Source organism: Ischnura elegans, chromosome 6, assembly GCF_921293095.1.
Source record: "Ischnura elegans chromosome 6, ioIscEleg1.1, whole genome shotgun sequence".
Classification (NCBI taxonomy): Eukaryota; Metazoa; Arthropoda; class Insecta; order Odonata; family Coenagrionidae; genus Ischnura; species Ischnura elegans.
Window position 1 is genome coordinate 50,731,600 of NC_060251.1, and position 7,782 is coordinate 50,739,381.

Consider the following 7,782-nt stretch of genomic DNA (forward strand, 5'->3'; position numbering starts at 1 on the left):
TTATTTCAATACCCACCTTTCACTTGGCGGGGATGGTTTTCTGTGAGTGCGCGCTCCTCCCACGGAAGCTAAAAGCTGTATCATTTTGCCCTGCACGTTGAAAAGGGCCGTCACATCAAAAGAGATGCCATGTAAAGATGTACACACAACGCTTCTCTCTTACCTGAGTCTATATATATACACGTTTCTCTTTCCAGCATCGTCTGTCATAGCCTGAATGTGTCCTTCTTTATCCTTTGTCCTCTGCCCTCTCTTACTTTCCTTTTTCATTCAATTCTCCTGCATTATATCCTTCCCTGCCCCATCAAGCTTACTACCTTCGCGGACTTGCACCGTACGCGTCAGCGTCAAAAATAGATAATCAAGCCTTAGCTAATTATGAATAAGTAGTTTGCTAATCTGCGATCAGAAACTTTGAAGTAAGTATTTTTCTCATCTTGGGTGAGAAGTTAATGGATACAAGTGATTGTTTTTTCTAAACAGAGCAAGGTACGGAAATTAGGTAAATAAAACAAACGAGTTCAACGAGATAATTAGTGGTGCCTTTGATTTCCCACTCGATGTCAACACAGATCAGAAATGCATTCGTATCCCTTGGCCACCAAGTTTTTGTATCCTTCTTCTATCAATTTATACACCTAATTCTGTTTAGAAAAAATATCACTTGTTCCCTTTGTCTTCAAATCCCTCAATTAATGTATTGGCGTGCAACAAAAGTTGGCTTCTCGTTCTTCCCATAGGTTTTCCTTATAATCCTATTCCGCCTATTCTTTTCTTTTTTCTTTGCTGCAAACAGCAAGATCTGCAAAAAGTTACAAGAGTACCTTCAATTCCAAGTTTACAGAGATTTTAGAGTGTGCAAAAAATAAAAATATTTTATTGCAGAATCATTTATTTTTCGCTTCCACGATATTACTACCAAATACTATCCATCCTATCACGGTAGCTAAAAGCTCTATCATTTCGTTCGGCCCGCTGAAAGGGCCGTCACATCAAAAGAGATGCCACGCAAAGATGTTCCTTCAACGCTTCTCTCTCTACCCTCTGTGTACGCCTACCTATCTCTCTGTCTCTTCGTCAACTCCAGCATCATCTAAAAATCCTCGTCGTCGTCTGGCTAAGCCCGAATTCATCCTCCTTCATCCTCCGTCTTCTCCTCTTGCTTATTTTCCTCCCCCCTCTTTAATACTCCTGTCTTATATCCTCCCCCTGCCTCACTCAGCTACCACCTCAATGCGCGTCAACGTCCCACACCCCAACCCTCTGCGAAAATACCCACCCCATCCCCTCCCCTCCGCATTCTCTGCACTTGACAGTTTCACTATATAGCTTTTCTGGGCCCATTCGCCGCCGACCTCCCGCTCCCCTTCGCCGTCTCATCCGAAATAATACACTTGCCTGTCCGTGTCCCGCGCCTCCCATCTCTCCTCTTTTATTTCATCCAATCCCTCGTATCAGTTCTCTAAAAATATTTTTTTCTGGTATGAGACTAGCGCATTATTTTTTTTAGCCCCTCATGGACCTAATGTAAAATGATGCTAAAAAATAACATTTTAGATTCAGTAATGAGAAAGAGTATGTTATATTGTGATTTTTTTATTGCAATTTATGCGCTCTTTCCAGCCCTCGGAATAATTTAAAAGTATTTCTATCTAGCTTTTTTAATTATTAAAATAAATTTTGACTATAATAATAATAATAATGTCATTTTACGCAGTCCTCTTCAATTAAGCTGATGAACACTCACATGCATCCAAGCCCTGAATGGGAGAAAAGCCACCCAGGCGGCATTCGAGCCCACGACCCCTGGATTAGCTGGTGAGGGCTTTACCCCACCGCCACCAAGGCAGTATTCTTTATCCCGTAAACTAGGTAAATATTGCGCTAAAAATGTCGGTTTTTCAAAAGTATTTTGAAGGAGAGCATTGCAGTACTAAGGAGGTGGTCTTTTCTTGAAAAATTATCCCGAATATTCCCTTAGCGACCCTAATTTTCTAATCTTTATGTCTTCATTGAGTGCCTGATCATTTGTACCTAACGTTTTGGAATTAAGAGGTGCAATTTTCAACACAAATAAATTTTAATTCTATTGGGATTTCGATAGCATTTAATTGACATATTTACACCCTTATCTCAGAGAACAATGAAATTCTTCATTACTTTTTAAAATTTGTATGATCGATAATTGAGTGAGTTTCGAATGGCTAATTTTCAATGGAGTCACGTCACGAAAATTCATTCATACCTATCAGAGGTGAGGATTTTTGTTTGGGAATTTTGGTTTCCCCCAAATTTTGGACTCTAGACTCTTCGATCAACCTCCAATGGCTCTGCTCTTGTGTAACTTTTCAATCTAAAAAAGCTTAATCTGGGGCGGGGAAAACTGTACCTATCACGAAAATTATTAATTATAGTTTTCATGTGAGTTTTGTCGGTCGTGTAATTGAATTTTCCATTTAATCAGATGTAGTCTCCTGATGTTCCCATTCTTCATCGCTCAAAAATCTCTTTTAGCCATAGAAAGTATTTTTTTCCTGAAATAAATTCGTTGAAGGGCGTATAAGACAAAAGCGCCGTACGCTATTACAGGAGAATATAATGATAAAAAACCCTCGAGAACAATCTTATCTCTATTTAAGGCTATGCAACGCATTGAGATTCCTACCAAATCTCCCTCCTCTTCTCCATTCCACAAGTCTCAAGCAGTAGTTTGAAATTTCCATTACGGAAGACAACAGTCTCACTAAGCTAGAAGAGTACTCACAGAAAAATAAGCGCGGAAGTTGTGGACATGATGAGTGAGAAGATGACTCTACTTAATTAGATAAAAAGAAGGAATGAGGAATAGAATGGCCGAGTAATGAGGATCGAGAAAATGCAGAAGACAGCGATAAAGGGAAGAATCCTCGGAAAGTAGAGAACGACGTTTACGTACGTAACGTACATGCTAAGGGATGTGGGCCATAAGTTGAGCTATAGAAGAAAATTGCTTTTATGAATCCACAAGATTAAGGGTGTCGGTGGTACTTGCAAGCATTTGCGAAAATGCCAAGCATGTACACTCCAAAATTACTCCATATGCATTCTCTCCTTCGTCATGAGTTAAGTCATAATTTACTATTTCCTTTCCATTCCCATCGATTTCGTATCCAAACTTAGCCAATAATTACGTTACAGTCCGATTAAAAAAAGGAGAGTATTCATATTGTTCATCAGCTTCCCTTCCATTATGATTTTTTAAGTATGCGCATGACGTAGTACACATGGTCTTAATTGAATAAGAAACTGGAGCGTGTAAATGTCCACTAAGCTCCTGTTAGCAATCCCGTTTGCCGCGTAGCACTCCATAGAAGTCATCCCAGGCCATTACAATCAATCCATCGGGAGATGTATGAAGAGATTCATTCTCGCGATTGTACATGTGCCGACGGAAAATATAGTTGCAGTGTGCCCTCCCTCCCTTCCGTCTTTTGCAGCGATCTCGTCCCATCAAGAGCAGGATATCCCTGTGTGCATCTGACCGGACGGCGGACAATGGCCCTTGCATACGAGTTAATGACTGCTTTGGAGGTTAGGGGAAGGGCAACGTGGGGGCAACTTTCCCTCTTTTTAGATCGCGGGCAATTGAGCGAGAAGATTGTCGGGCGCGGGCGAGGGGAGAAATGATTTCAATCAGATCGTGTGTGAGTGCTCTGGAGACACCAGCGAGTGGATGGGGTGACACGAAGTTTTTACCTCTTCACCCAAGCTTCGGGAAGGGGGAGAGAATTGTTTCACTGGTCGTAGTGCCCGAGGGCGCATTTATACAGATTGCGGTTTTGAAGAGGATTAGGGGATAAAGAGAAGTGAGTGAATATTTGGAGTGGGTATCGTGAAGAGTTCTTCGGATCGCCATCCGGTCAGGAACTGCTTATTGTCGATGTTTCGATGTCCGACTCGGCCATCGTCCTCGGGACCTTGAGTCTCTTCGTCCCTGAGGACGATGTCCGAGTTGGGCATCGAAACGTCGGCAGCGATGCAGTTCTTGACCCGGTGGCGATCCCGAGAACTCTTCACGCAATCTATTCTCCAGGGAAACACCAAAGCTTTCGAGAGTGGTTATACCCGTGAGGTTATTTTTTCATTAGGCGTCATTTTCTCAGCTTTCGAAAGCAAATGCATTGATTAGATCAGGATTATGCTATGAAATAGTAGATTTAATGTAAAAGGGTATATTTTATGGGTCGTATTGTAGAACTATGTTCAAGCCTTGATCCTGAAATCATCCATGGTGGGATAATTGGAAAGTTGAGACAGAGCTATAAGACAGAGCTTGTTCCTCCAGGTTTTCAATGATTGACATTCACATTGGTTGCGTAGATAAATAATTCGTCGACAAATTCTAGAGCCAGATATTGTAACGCTTTAGTCTGAGGTAGAATTTATCGTTAGGTTACCTTTAGCTGCTGCAAGCTCTTCCTCGCGAAGAATGAAGTCATCAAAAATTATCATGACTGGTGTCAATTTCAATTTCTGGCGAGTCGTTACTGGAGGGCGTCGGTGGTGTAATGGTCAGCATAGTTGCCTTCCAAGCAGTTGATCCGGGTTCGATTCCCGGCCGACGCACATTTTTGGTATTTGACTTTTTTAATGATTGAATACGAATTATTTATTATATCCCTCTTTATGATATTACGTAATCCTTAATAAAATTGAAATATTTTTTCTGCTTTCCCGATAACTCTCTAAATACCGAGTTAGGGATTCTCAAAACTGTGCATTATATCTTCATTTAACTCTTTTTAGAGATCCTATTATTAAGTGGCTTCACGTAAATTAACTGTTTAAGTTAAAGGTTTAGAAACGTTCAAAAGGTTTCTCAGTGAACGTCATTGAGGTGTTTGAACTTTAAAACACGTGGTAAACATCTCGTATATCAATGTTATTATTTTTCGAAGAAGATAGTCGGAAACAGATACGAATTGAAATGTTTAGTTCAATTGAACTGCGTTATAAATACTAATATTATTTAGAATATTTCATTTCATGCATGCTCTATTAGAAACGACCAACGTCATATACATATTCGGAAATCGAACCCGGATCAACTGCTTGGTAGACAACTGTGTTAAAAATTACTTCATGGACGCTTTAGATACAAATTTTAATTCACTTGGAGTCGTTATGGAAATTGTCCTTTCGTATTTCCGCAAATTCTTGCCTCGTGCTCCAAGTATCCTCGTTTCCTACCGTCTAGTAGGCATGTCCATGAATATGGAATACAATGAAGTATTAAACAAAACTAAAAGTTATAGGCGAGTAAAAAAATTGTTAGCGCTAGTTTCAATTTCTCACAAACCGTACGTCATTGAATAAAATATCAACCGAAGCTTTACAATAAGCGTATAAAGTATTATTCCGTTTCACTAATTTGGAAAATAACTGAGCTATAACTGATAAATTTAGTAAATTTTGTTTTAGTTTCATGCTCAACCCTATATGCACGACACTTAGGAGGAAAATATATACTGACATTTACAACACTGACGCTCGTGACATAGGTGAGAGTTCATGTGGAGTGGTTTTGGAGCGGATCTGCTTGGCATTTCCGCTAATACTTGCAAGTATCACCGACTCTTTTAGTCTTGTGGATTCATCGAATGCATTTTATTCTATCCTCAACTTATGGCCCACACCCCTTAATTTGTATGTTACACGAGTAAAAGCTGTTCTCTACTTTCCGAGCATTTTTCCCTTTGCCGCGGTTTTCTACATTTCCTTGACTCGGTCATTCTCGTAGTCCTCATCCCTCAACTTTATCTCATTAAGCCATGTCATCTTGTCACACCTCTTTTCTTTCTAAGTCGTCTGCGGTACTGATAATAATAGATGTTGTCGTCAATCTCAGCGATGAATTTCTAACGAATCAAAATATGATACTATTATTAAAAGATGATTACAATGTATTTTAATCTTGACACTATGTTATCCAGCTCTTAATAACAGTTTTATTTCAAAGTACCATCTACATCCTAGGTTAAATCTATATTTTTTCCTTAAAAAGATTATAAGGGAACGTCCTTAACATAAAAAAATAGTCGAATTCGTACGGTAGTAATAGCAATGGAGTTTCAAAAAATATAATGCGGGAAGCTCAATATTTTGGGGGATAATTATAATTAGAGCAGCATTAGAAGGGCACTAAATGGAATTTAACGAAAATGACACACACACTCTTTAACGGTGGAAAACCTAAAAAACATACGAGGGCGGTTTTTTTTCAATCGATACAATCCTCCGATCGCTCAACACCATACAAGGGATAGACGGGTACTGCGCAGATAGGGAAACTGCGTGTCCTCCGCGCCACACGCTCAAGTCATTTCTGACCGTAAGTTGTTAGTTTAAGGTTAGTGGCAATCTCATTAACTATACTGCCTCAATTGATTCTCCCGCCAAGTGTGCACTGGGGAGAGACAGCCAGAAAACTCGCCAAATGGCTTCAGCATTGACATGTCTTGACATTTATGCCGATAAAAGAGAATTTTATTATGCACTGTGGCTAGAGTGTGAAATATTACGTCCATTCTCGTCGAAAACAAAAGAAGAGACATGCTGACTTCTTGAAGTGTTCTGATTCATAAAAACGCCCGTCATCTCAGCGCTGATGCAGCCCAACTGCTCGTTGAGAAATTTCAATGGGACATTTTCGATCACCCGCCATGAAATGCCGACCTAGTGCCGTGTGACTTCCATGCTTATGCTGAGATGAAGATATGGCTAGGAGGGAAGCGTTTTTAAACAGGCGTTGAGCATCAGGATAAAGGCAAAATTCATGGGAAGTCATTAGCGGCAACATCCTATGAAGAGGGTAGAGTAAATATTGCCCACAGGCACGAATAATTCCTTAATCGCTTAGGTGATTATGTCGAAAGAACACCAAAAATGTGCTCAATATTTGCCAATGTAATAATTTTTAATCAATCGCTTCATCATCTGTTCATGACCCATCGGAGGTTGATAAAATAATCAGCCCTCGGATATCGAGAGGGAGGATAAGCAATGAATCCACCCGGTTTTCAGAGCGTGACCTGACGAGTCTTATTAGTAGACAATGACATTACTGTTACCTAATAACTTCTTCCCAAAATAACAATATTGATTGTAGGATGTTTACCAAGTGTTTTAAATTTCATACACCTCGAAGACGTTCACTACATATCTGGGAAACCTTTTGAAAGTTTTTCAACATTAACTGTTAATATACGTGAAGCCTGTCTCTCCAGGTTCGCTTATAGCACCACTTAATTATACGATATTTAAAATATTTAAATGAAGATATAATGCACAGCCTTGAAAATTCCTGACTCATATATTAAGAGCGCCGGGAGTTATCTGGAAAGCAGAATTTTTTTTTGGAATTTATATATGATTACGTAATATCATAAAGAGAGGGATGATAATGATGTATAATAAATAATTATTCATGCCGATTCAAATATTAAAAAAGTAAAATACCAAAAATGTGCGTCGGCCGGGAATCGAACCCGGATCAACTGCTTGGAAGGCAACTATGCTGACCATTACACCACCGACGCCTTGTAATAAGTAAGCGTGGCAATTTTTGATGACTTTACTTTTTGTGAGAATGGGCATTCAGCGTATAGGCGTAAATTAAGAATTAATTCTGCCACAGAATATACCGTTAAGATCCCCACCCCCTATATTTATGGCTATTCCCTGATATTTAGGTCCCACTAATGGCTATTATTTTGCTCTAGGGTACATATCCATGGATATTTC

The 7,782-nt window shown here is 39.6% G+C and overlaps 2 non-coding genes across 2 annotated transcripts; one reads left to right on the forward strand and one right to left on the reverse strand.

Moving 5' to 3' along the window:
* Nucleotides 1–4,533: 4,533 nt before the first annotated feature.
* Nucleotides 4,534–4,605, forward strand: Trnag-ucc. Its single transcript has one exon. It is a non-coding gene; the product is annotated as a tRNA-Gly (tRNA).
* Nucleotides 4,606–7,505: 2,900 nt separating this feature from the next.
* Trnag-ucc lies at nt 7,506–7,577 on the reverse strand. Its single transcript has one exon. It is a non-coding gene; the product is annotated as a tRNA-Gly (tRNA).
* Between the last annotated feature and the right edge of the window lie 205 nt (nt 7,578–7,782).